The sequence below is a fragment of the Sinohyriopsis cumingii genome, unplaced genomic scaffold, assembly GCF_028554795.1.
Source record: "Sinohyriopsis cumingii isolate HCF-2022 unplaced genomic scaffold, ASM2855479v2 utg001339l, whole genome shotgun sequence".
Lineage (NCBI taxonomy): Eukaryota > Metazoa > Mollusca > Bivalvia > Unionida > Unionidae > Sinohyriopsis > Sinohyriopsis cumingii.
The window spans coordinates 614,267-626,647 of NW_028315985.1; the positions used below are offsets into that span (position 1 = coordinate 614,267).

The 12,381-nt window shown below is 38.7% G+C and overlaps 1 protein-coding gene across 1 annotated transcript in view; it reads left to right on the plus strand.

Annotated features, from left to right (window-relative positions):
* Positions 1–12,381, plus strand: part of LOC149772614 (uncharacterized) — a 419,962-nt gene that overhangs the window by 4,408 nt on the left and 403,173 nt on the right. The gene's annotated exons all lie outside the window — the stretch shown is intronic.

Below are 12,381 nucleotides of genomic sequence, written 5' to 3' on the forward strand. Positions count from 1 at the left end.
AATGATTTTGGCTCCGTTCAAAGTCACTTTAGGACGCTCGGTGCCTTGTTCCGTATAGTACATCAAAAGAAACTGTCCATCGTATCCGGAGAAATTGTGAGCCATCACCGTGGCATGACGATGACAATCTCCGTAACGTTCGATGTCCTCTTGGCTCCACGTCTTGTCGACGGGGTCTAAAACCCATTGGGCAAAATCGGCTAACGTGTTCGGTCCCCGAAAGATTTTTTCACGCCCTCCAGGAATCTTGCTGCAGTGAGGGCAATGACTGAAGATAGGTTCTTGAATGCACTTCTCGCACGCTCGATGAGCTACGCAGAAATTAGGAATGTGAATGCCGGTCTCTTGCATGCATTCGAAATCGAAAAAGATGAAATTGCCTTTCTTCTTGTGACCGCCCTCTTTCTCTGGTGGGGGTTGGTATTTTTGCACGTAGCACTGGTGTTCCAAGTCCACGATGTGGTGACAAATGTGACATTTTTTCTTTCCTCGACATACGTGTGCCTTGGCATTATTGGTAAGTATGCCTTGTCTACACGCAGGGCACAATCTCAGCAGTTGACAAGCGCATTTCTTCTGTGAACCTTGCGTCTTCAAATGTTGTTGGTAACAGGTAGGGCTGACAAACGTGCGCTAACAAGTCGAACAAGGCACTGGTTCTTCGCTCAGACAGGGTGGAGAGGCCAAACATCCTCGGCATTTCCATCCACAATGTTTGTGTTGCTCTCGATTATTATAACCATAGTCACATTTCTCACAATAATAACCGTATCCCAGGAATCCAGTGATACTGGTAATGGTATCGAAATGTTCATCGTGATGATAAAGGTGAATGTATTTTCCGTCCTTAAAATCTTGGCCTCGAAACAACAGAGGCCCGCGCATTTCTTGAGGGTGCACTTTCAAGGTGTAGCGTGGAGCTAGGGCATCTTGCAATTTTTGCATCTCAGGAATGCCACAGGGTGTATCTTTGGACAGGCCAGCTTGTTGCAACAGGAGTTCTGCTTCGTTTCATTGTTTGGCTCCGTCCGATTGTTGAATAGTTTTCCAGGCTCTTTTCCATTCTGCCGTGTCGTTCTTGTTGGCATAGGTTCGTCCCACCACGATGGTACGGGCTAAACACATCTGGTCTTGAGGGTTGTGAATTTGGACGAGACTCTTTTTGGTGTTGCGAAGGTCGTCCACCAATAACATCTTTTTGCGTTGTCCGGTCCCTTGAGGAGGAGAGACGTGGGCCATTTTCAGTGTGGCTTTACCATCGGTGATGTCAAACTGGTCATTAGATTGTTGTACGTGTTGAATCTTGTCCATGACTTTGGAAGGGGTTAGTTCTGCGGGTCTGCTAAACTCGATCCAAACAGGGGATTTCAAACCGTCGTGATCTATGGATAGTGTCAAGCGATCGTCTTCTTTGGCTTGACATTGTCGCTTGATTGCGGTAAGCAAAGAATCCCACATCTCGGTGATGAACCCTTCTGCTTTCTCCAAGGGTACGTCGGCCTTGAAATCTTTAAACTTCACCGTGTAGGTGTAAGCCGTGGTTCTAAATTTTCTAGAGGAGCGCTTTTCCGTCTCTCGAATGGAATAGTATTTTTCAGGGTTGACTAAGGGTGGTGAACTTGGTTTAGAGGTTTCAAATTCTGGTTCACTCATGTCCTCTTCAAAATCACTGGCATGAATTTGTGCCAGGATTTCAGCTCTGGTACGAGGCGAAAGATCACGTTTCTGCCTCTTACTTTCTTCTTTCTTCTCGAATGAATAGGATCGTTTCATCTTGAGTGCAAAATGTCAAATGACTCAAGTGTAAACACCATAAACTAATTTATAGTCATAGCAGACCAGCGTATATAAAAGGGTGTGTGTCTTGGTCTTTCACTATTCATTTCACTCTCAAGCCGAGCACAACGATGAAAGAGACTAACCAAATCGAACGTTTCGTCAGAGCTTTGCGAGGGGTCATTAGAAAATTCTCTTCAGACCAGCCGACGGACTACTCTCCTTCCTTTCGAGATAAAAGTCAAGATACTTGCTATATCTGTCAGAAGAAAGGGCATTGGTCTTCAGAGTGTCCATACCGTCAAAAAAGAAAAAAAAAACAGGGGCTAAAAAAAACAAAAGTCAAGATACCTGTTATTATTGTAAAGAAAAAGGACATTGGTCTCCAGATTGCCCAAAAAAGAAACAAGAGGAGTCAGAAGAAAAGAAGGATTCTTCAGAAGAAGAGAGGGATTCTTCGGAAGAAGAGAGGGATTCTTCAGAGGAAGAAGAGGAAGAAAGAAGACAATTCTATTTACAAGAGGCAAAGAAACAGGAGAAGAAAAGAAGAAGGGAAGAAAATGAGGAAAAGACGGTGAAGAAATTCAAAAAACAGAGAGACTAAATAAGGAGAAAGAAGAAGTTAATGAACTTTTTATTAAAGTGTTGTGAATTGTGAATTGGGTTGTAAAAAATGGATAAAAGAATAAATTAATGATATAAGGTAAGTGTCTTTGAGTTTTGATTTTAAAATAAGAACGTACACTCACGCACTCATAGACAGAAACGTACTATAAGGGTAAAATGGGTGGGTTTTTTTTAGTTATTGGCAAATTGAAATTGTATTTCTTTTCGAGAAATGTGGGTGGCCATGAAAAGGGCCTTTTTTCTTTATGGTGTATGGGTGAGTTTAAGCAATCAACTTTAACTGCCTTAAGCCTTTGCCACGGCCAAGGCCTACTTCTGGACTGCGTAATGTTGATGATGATGATGATAATGACTGGGTTGAAATCACTAAGGGTGGTACGGTAGGCTTAGTCACAGGGTTGACGTGCTTAGCTCGGGAAGGTCGTATTCTCTTCGGTCGTAATAAAGAAGTCTGATACATTTGTTTCAGACTTCTTAACTCCGCTAAAATGTCCAACAGTACCGTGACCGTTTGATTTTCACCCTCTTGTTTCTTTGCTGCTACTTCTTCTTGCTGTTGTTGCTGTTGTTTTTTTTCTTACCTCTTCTTCTTGCTGCTGTTGCTGTAGGAGAAAAGCTTGTTCCGCTTCCTTTTGTCGTTGTATAAATTTCTCCAATTCTTCTTTCTGTCTCTGTCTAAAATTCTCCACTTGCGGTAATGAAGAAGGTAACGAAGGTTCCGGAACAAATTCTTGCGAGGAGAGAAAATCCACAAAATTCCAATTCACCTCTTCTGAAAGTAAGTCCGGGTTCCCTTGGGCAGTCTCCCCTGTTGGTGCAGCCCAATGGATCGTTTTCTGAGTTTCCGTCATGTTGAATCACTGTCGCATAGATTGACTGCACACAAGCGCTAGTGATTCTATATAGACCAACTCACGTCACAGACTGCTCTCTTCGGATTGGATGCGGGCTGACTGAATTTTGTAACGCGTGTTCGGATTGGTGAATGAACTCAATCCGTTTCAATCCTACCTCTGCCTATAAATAAGCGCAGTTCACTGCATTGATTCACCTGTTCTCGTCGCTTCAAGATGTGGACCACAGTTGAGTCATCCACCCTTGTGTCTTCCGTGATGTTTCGGACAGACTTGCTCATGTATGTCCGATCCAAGTGGACCGTTGTCCACAGCACAAACACCAGCCTGTGGATACGTAGGATCTACGTTGAAAGACAAGGATGCCTGAAAAGATTGCTGGTTTACGGACCAACAGTAAGACGCAGCCTAAGGACAAGAAGAAGACCAATGCGATGCCCTTTATGTTAATGAATACATTAACATAAACCCAAAGGCCCTTTTCAGGGCCAGCCATATTTCTCGAAAAGAGATAGCCTTTCCATTGCCTACCCCTTTTTTATTTTTTTAATTTTTTAAAAAAAAAAAATCCTATGTTAATTTCCTTTGTCTCTATATGTTCCCACGATTTTTCTCCATGTTGAAATCCCCTTGACGCTCAACAGTCCCAAGATTTTTCTCCATGTTAATTTCCCTTGTCGCTATATGTTCCCACGATTTTTCTCCATGTTAAATTTCCATTGTCGCTATATGTTCCCAAGGGGTCCTGTAATGCTAATTCCCATTGTCGCTCTAGTATCCCCATTCACTACTAGGAGTAAATAAGAAAACGGACATCGACTTTCAATATGGCCAATGTATATGAGGCTCTTCCTTTGGCTATTGAATACCTCTTTCGATAAAAGCTCTATCCCCACAATCCTAACCCGCTTCTTTGTATGCCAACATCAAAAGTGAAATGCGTTATGTAAGCTGTGTGAGTCAGCAACTGACAGTTTATACCACGATACACTCAGAAAAAACAACGATAAACTCTTATAATTGAAATTTCAATTATTCGTATGTTGTTGGTTTATTTCTTATTTTTTCTTTTTTTTTGTTTTTTGTTTTTTGTTTGCATCAGTAAAAAACAGAAATCTCAATTGAGCGTAGTAATACATGTTTGTGTTTTCTGTTACGTAGACATTTATGATACTTGGAATTGTCCTGCTTGATCGTAATAAGGTCATCATAATACCAGTCCTTCAACGAATGGACGGCAAATTTATTCAATTATCTTTTCTTAATTTTTAAAATGTTCTTTTTCTTTGATGCTTACTTCGTGTCTGCCTTTACTGGCAGTGTTTATCTTATATTGCACAAGTGACTCTATTTATAGAAGTGGGTATTCGTAGAAAAGTAGTTCTTCTTACAGTTCATACATGAATAAACTCAATTCATTTTGAATACGTGGTAACATTCTGAACAATGGAAATGTTACTTTCCGTTACCAGCTACTGCCATTGCAATTATATATTTTTAGCAACAGACTAAACAACATAAATACCATTACAACAATAGAAAGCCTTAAATCTTCTATAAAAAGAAATGCATTAAAAATAAAATTAAAAAAGAACGATGTCTAACCAACAAAAGCGAATTTATCAAAGGCAATGCCATGTGTAGAAATGCCTCACCCTTTGAGAAGTTATGTGCCAAACACCAACAAGCCGAAAAAATGAATCAACAGTGAAACCTCAATTAAAAAATACTTTTTGAAAATTGTTTGTGTCTTTAGGGAACATGGAAAATACACATCAAAGCTTTGATATTTCTATATAAAAATGAGGGGATATTCCTAAAGTTCTTAATCAGCTGTATATGCAGCGACAGGTCTGTGGGATATCCACAAATAAAGAAGTACATATTTCCAGGTCAAGTTGCATGTGCGTGCGTGTTTTAAAAGTGACATAACTTGATAGAAGCTTTTCTCGTGACAAGTAATGTGTAGAGCCTGTGCAATAGTCATAAAACTAAAGTCACATAGCTTTATATAGTGTGTAGGCATTTCGACTTTAGAAAATGTAAAGCATCCCAAACCATTATCATAAACAGAAGTAGAATATAGGGGTGTGATAATTTTTGATTATATAAATCCAGTAAACTTTAAACCACTCCTGCTCCGTCTTGTACTTTGGTCTTACTAGAGATCACCTGTGTAGCTGTATAAGCAGCGGAAAGAGCAAGGAATATCATCGTTGCTGCTGAAGAAGAAGACGTTCTTTAAGAAAGGAGTTTAGTACTTTTGTTAAAATATCAAATGTGGAAACACTAATGTTAAAACAGGGTTTTGGTTGGAATCGTGGTCAAAGACATAGCGGAAGTGACTGAGCGAAGGAAACATCGTTGCCGAACACGTGATTGTCTGGAGTGATGTTATTGAGCTGTCAAATCTGTACAGTTTCCAAAAGAAAGTTCTAACAAATACGAATCGAATATTCTTGCTTACTTGATCTACCTTTCTCCTATGCAGCTATTGCCAAGATTATCTTTATTCACTAGTTTAGACTTCTCCTCTCCCCTTGATTGGTACTGAAATGTATATATATTATCTTGTAATGATATTAGTATGCATTTGATATAACTAGTTACATTCCTATCATGTAATGGAACTTTCACTCCAATCAAGTCCATGTTTATTCCATGGAAGCTAACCGGGCAATGACGATAAACCCTAACAACTCTGACTCAGATATATCCCATATTAGTTTTGGCCACATACAGGACGATTTTGGAGTAGATTCTACTTATCAAACTCCGCCTTAAAGACCATTACGACGATGAGTGATGTATTGTTGATCAGTTGTATTTCTATGAACCAATTCCTTCAAGAGACTGGTGTGTTTTATTTACGTAACAATCACGTAACAAGTAGCCTACTTCCTTGTTTAAAAGGAATCAACATGGCTAAGCAACGGGGTTCTTGTATTTGAAACCTGTTGCTTGGGTTTAAGATACTAGTAAAAATTAAAGGATTTAATGTGTCAAGCAGTGTATTCACGTTGGATAAACGGTTGGATCCCACTCTACATGCTGACTATACTTTAATATTAGTGGTTAAAAGACAAGGTGACGGATTGTTACTGTGTGTGAAAAGGGGTTCTATGAAAGAGTTTGCAGGTGCTGTGAAAGCTAGTGCAGATTACGTTGCTGCAGGAATTTATGATACTGCTGCATTTCCAGATTGTCTTCATCTGAGGTTTGTAACCGGACACAATATTCGTCACACAGAGAAAGGAGCTACACGCTGGTATAATCTAGTAAAGATAAACAGATGTAATCTTTGTTAGGCTAACAAAGACAGTTCAAAGTTCAAAGATAGTGTTGCTGATTTCTTCAAGATAGCTGTTTCCGGTTATTATGGTACAGAAGGAATGGATATCACGACATTTGCTGGTGTGTTAGAAATCAATGGAGCTACAGAAATGAATGATTTAGGACGTTATCATCCTGTGTATATGGGGTCACTTTAGCGTCAATTGGACCTTAACGTTAAAAATGGGTATGTCAAAATTGGCGTTAATGGGAATTCAACATGATAATGTCACCTTGGGTCAAAGGGAATTGAACATTGGTGACTTCACGGAATTTATAGGGTCAAAACTATTTATAGGGTGAAATGTACTTGTAGGGACGAAGTGTTGATAGGGACAAACATAGACTTACAGAAGCAAACAAATACAAATCCAAACACTCATAAAATAGGACAGATAGGTGCTAAATAAAGACTCACAAACATAATATAGACTCGAAAGAAAACTCAATTGTATGGGTTCAAGACATTTATTCAAGTATATACATGGGCTCTCTGGCCTGTACTTTGGTCTAAGCACTATCTATTTAATAGATAAACACTTGGACATGAAAAACACATATTTACGAGTTTTTAGTTCACTTCAGATACATAGCATTTACATTAAATGCTCATTTATAAGAAAAAGCTAAAACAAAATCAGTAATAAACAAAGAAATATAACAAAGTTCATATTTCTCTCTATATCCATCACACACGTTGTTTACAATCTAGTCAGTTACCACTTGTGCCCCAGCGTAATTGTTTCCCATCACGAACTCCCTTTCATTCGTAAATCTGCTGCTATGTTCATCGTGCTATGTAGACGTATCGGTAAGCAGATCAAGTACAGTCATCGTATTCTTCCCATGGATGTACACAGTATTCCATATGAATGGTCACTATCCATCGGTGATGTCAAATGTTTCTCTCATGGTAAAGACGTCTTATATAGCCCTCACACGTTTGGAAGACGTTAGTTCTGCAGGTGTGCTAAACCTGAGACATACATGCAAGTTCAATCTGTCGTGTTGCATAGTTAGGGTCAAACGACCTCGATCTTTTACTTGGCAGCGACATTTGAGTTCCTGTAACAGTGAGTCAAGAAGTTCCGTAATGAAACCTGTTACTTCCTCGGGTGTCTTTAAATTTCACCGTGCATGTGTAACTTGTCGTCCTTACGTATCTCGAGGTCGCTGTCTGTGTCATTTGGATGCTAAAATACTCCTTTATGTCAACTGATTTCTTTCCCTTCTTGGACATACTTTGCTGTGACGGTATGGTGGTGAAAGAGGTCAACGATGTTTTTTCCTTCTCTTTTTCATCTGCATAGAGTGATTCATCTTTCTCATCGCTTGTCCTCGCAATGAAGCGTTGTTCTTGGAAGTCGTCCCTTTTTATACTGGATGATATCAGCAAGTCCATAAGGTAAGATCTTGTAGTCTGGAAGTTGTACTGGCCGCACGTAGTTAGTCAGGGCGTTAGTATATAAGCAACTAAGATGTGGTACTGCCTTGGTGATGTGATCGTTGGGCTTACTATCACACTTAAGTTTTTCATTGGACATGAGTCTTACGTTCGATACTTGCTGTTTGAAAGGATTTATCTTTCTCGCTTGGTCTTTGTAGTTACAATGAACTATCGGTCTTGAACGTTTTCACTTGTTATATGATGGCCAGTAACGACTTATCCGTTTGCAAAGGGAAGTGAATTGTAAGTCGCACTCGCTTATGGTTCACGATTTGATATACTTTTTCCTACGGCCGACTGACGATTTGGTGTGTGGGTAAACGTACAATCTTGTGTGGTTCACAGGTGGTCACTTTTAAGTTTCCATCCTGTCCAGAATTCAAGGTTTCTTTCAATACGCCAAAGTTCACCAGTCGACTGGTGCGATAATTGAGTCAATCCTTTCACTTTACACTAGGTGTGCACTTTTCCTTGTGGGTCTCGGTATTCGTAACCGTAATTTTTAGGACCGCCAATAGCAAAACTTAGAATCTTGTCGTCGGGGTGCTCGCCCGTCCAGATGGTCACGAATAATAATTGCCTCATGATCAAATTGAGGTGTGCAGTATGTGGTACCAAAAAAGCACCAACAATTTGTTAACATTGCTGTCACCAGTGGTAGAGACAACTAAAATATAGGCATCATAGTTGTGTGTGATTCTCACTTAGTATCATTGCTCTGCATGAAATTATACCATCGAAGGTACTGTCACATCGACACGAGCTTCGTAGATTTTTCGCGTGGAAAGAAATGTGTGGGTGGTAGATTGAAAATGCTTCGGCGAGAGAAACATGCACTGGACGTCCATGTCTGGATTAGAACAACTGGATGAAAACGACCAGCCTCTGACCAGCCAATATCCCTACAACGGCGTCGATGCCATCGCAATGCAGCACGATATATGTTAAAGAGATCATCGCAACGACATAGCGGGATGCGATTGAGTCATGCTGAGGGACGTACAATAATTCAGACCTAGGTAGTTCGGGGGGGTGGGGGGGGGGCGTAGACCAAGCTCTTGTGAACCAAACGTAGATTGGATTTAGGTCTGAACTGAAAGTTTTCGCAGAAGAACTGCATACATCAGTACGAAAGCATTTTACTCAACGCATCAGAGCCTATATGGCAATCAGATCTCGTTGAAATGAGAGATTGCAGCGTGTGCAAAGCTCATTTCATAACGATCATTGATATGTTCAGCAAATACGCATAGAAAGTTCCTCTGAAAAGCAAAAAGGACATTATATCGCTGATGTGTTTGATAGCATTGTAGGTACACAAAGCCCAATAAAATGTGGGCTGATCATGTAACGAATATTATAACAAAACCGTATTCAGACTTGCTTAAACAAAACAACATATACTTATACAGGACACACAATACAATCAAAGTAGCCTTCATAGAGCGAACCCCTAAACAATTGGATATGGAGGAGATTTACCAGTGATAAAACCAATATATACTTGGATTCACTGCCGAAAATCTTTGCCCAATATAATCACACAAGGCATCGAAGCATCAAAATGACACCCACAAAATTCTCCTCGATGGACCAAAAAATAGCAGGTCACACATGCCTTATTATTTAGATCCAGATTCAAAGTACGTGACCACGTCAGAAGCAGCAGACAAAATACTTTATTCAAAAATGGATATATCACTAATTGGACCTAAGAAGTCTTCATCGTCGATACCATTAAAAAATATTCCAGTCATGTACAACCTCAAAGATTCCTCGGGTGAGCCCATACATGGTTCTTTTTACAAGCAGGAATTACACAAAAACAAAACAAAAGCTCTTTGAAGTCGAAAACGTATCTCCACCAAATGAAAAATGTCGCTCATCAAATGGTTTGGTTGTCCCGAACAATTCAACTACTGGATTTCAACGACAGCTTTTGACGCCATTGTATCAGGAGACAACGTGAAACTGTTTTTCACTCCAACAACTTCAGATGATAATGCCTCTGAAATAACTTTATTGTACGACTCGCCGATGCTCTTTCCCGATACTGTCTTACATTTTGTCGCATGTTCGTGAAGACCAATCACTTCATATATAAGCTTGAATACATACTCCAATGTTATAAATTTTACACGATCTTGAAGTAGATGCCTAGTCACCATATTCAACAGCTGATAACAAAAATCAATCTCACTGTGGTGCTGACAAATTAAAACGCTTCAGCTTATTTTTTATGAAGTATTGCTTATTATACCACTGTACCGGACGCTGATGACTGTCACTATGCTTCACCCATTCCCCATTCTCATATTCATCTTAGCTCTCTTCGCAATAAATCATATCGGGAACATAACTCAGGTCCTTATTCGCATACGCTAGCCGCTCACTTAAGAAAAGCACCACATTCCTCTTCACTCATTTCCACTATTTGAATACTGCTGCGAACCACCTCACTAGATCCCAATCGATCAACGTTCCAAGGATAACATGTCTCTAATTTATTGCAATGCCACCCAAAGGAAGCAAAATCCCCTTCCCAAGAAAAAGTGATCCAGAGCCCCCACAACACAGTAGCTTAGTTCCATGTGGGCTCTCTCGACCACCCTTTATCACGTAGTGATACATTGTCCCAGAACCCCCATTACATCTATACTACTAATATATAGTAATTATTCATTACAGATACTTTACAAGTAAATATTATTCAATATATCGAGTTGCAAATTTTAAAGTATTGCCAGGCTAAATGTGAGATCTGCAAATGTGCATTACAGAATGTGTGATATGGAGTTACATATTAATCATCTGTCTCAAACGCCAGATTAGCCATAAATGGATGCGTAATATAGCAATATATGGATACTAATGTCAACACTCTTAAATTAAATTTCATGGGTAATCGGTATCAAAAAGTTGATGAAAATAACCTCTAGGTAGTATAAATAATGCTGATGTATCAAATTTTGATGATTAAACAGACCACATCACTCATAAACCTTGATCATTGTATTCCAGTAAATATAAAAAAAATTGGTTGAGTACTTCGATGGTCAGTTACCCGCCTTTTTAATAAATTATTAGATGTTAAATTCAGACAAATAGGTTAAAACATTGCTAGCAAGGAGTAAATTGTCAAGTCAATGCAATAATCTGTGCAGACTATTCTGTAAGATTCTAATACAAGGTCCCAATAAGACTTAAAAGAACAAACGAGTTGTTATTGTATAGAAAAATGCACCTGCTTATATGATGAAATTTCACTCTGTATCATGTACGTGTATTTATTCAAATACAATGCACAGTTAAATAAAGAATCGATTATGGGTTGATCCCATAATGAATGCAGCATTTACAAATTGACAGATGAATAATAATGTGTGATGCTGAAATGTAACTCGATTATTCCAGGCACATAAGTTGCAATTAACAATTATAGCAAGCGATTTTGCTCAAGTGCCATCTGCTACTTCATCTTATGTAAGTATACACTTTTCTGTAAGCATTTATCTCTAATATATACTATTATATCATCTTTCTGTCATGTCAATATCATAGACTTATTAATATTAAGTTTGATTACAAATCATATTAGCACAACTAGTTGTTATCAGCTTCCTGTTTTTAAAATTATTTATGCAATGTAATCACTTTCATTTAATTTAATTTGGAGAGGAGGGGGACAGTCCGTTTAATCATACATTTTACCTGAAGAAGGCAGTTTGGTATTATTTTATGCCAGGGTACCATAATTGCTAACATTAGTTCAAACGCAAAATTATAAAAAGTAAATTGCATCTATGTGTGACTACTTCACTGAAAGTGATTTCCCTGGATCACATGAATGTTATAACTCAAGCAGCCCTTACATCACTCTCCAACAATGAACATTGTGATGGGTAATAAGAAACTCAGCCAATGAAACACAATATATCATTATTAATATTTGTAGATGTTTCTCATTGCTTATTGTCAGCACCTAGTTATCTCTGTAGATGATATTAATTAAGACACTCAAAGGAGCGTACACACACAAAGACATACATATATATATATATATATATATATATATATATATATATATATATATATGTATATAAAAGACATAAAAACCCATCCAATTTACTATAAAATACCACCATATCATAGTTGGATCAAAATGCAATGTTCGGTACACATCTACCTTATATGATGAGCTACACAATACAAGGCTAAAACAGGAGCAGTGCCAACTCAAGACATATTTAATGGTACATTACCCTAGCATATACGAATTGCAGCAAACTGATAACTCAGAAACGTTTAGCACAAGCCTGTCTAAATTGCACCATGTACTCCATT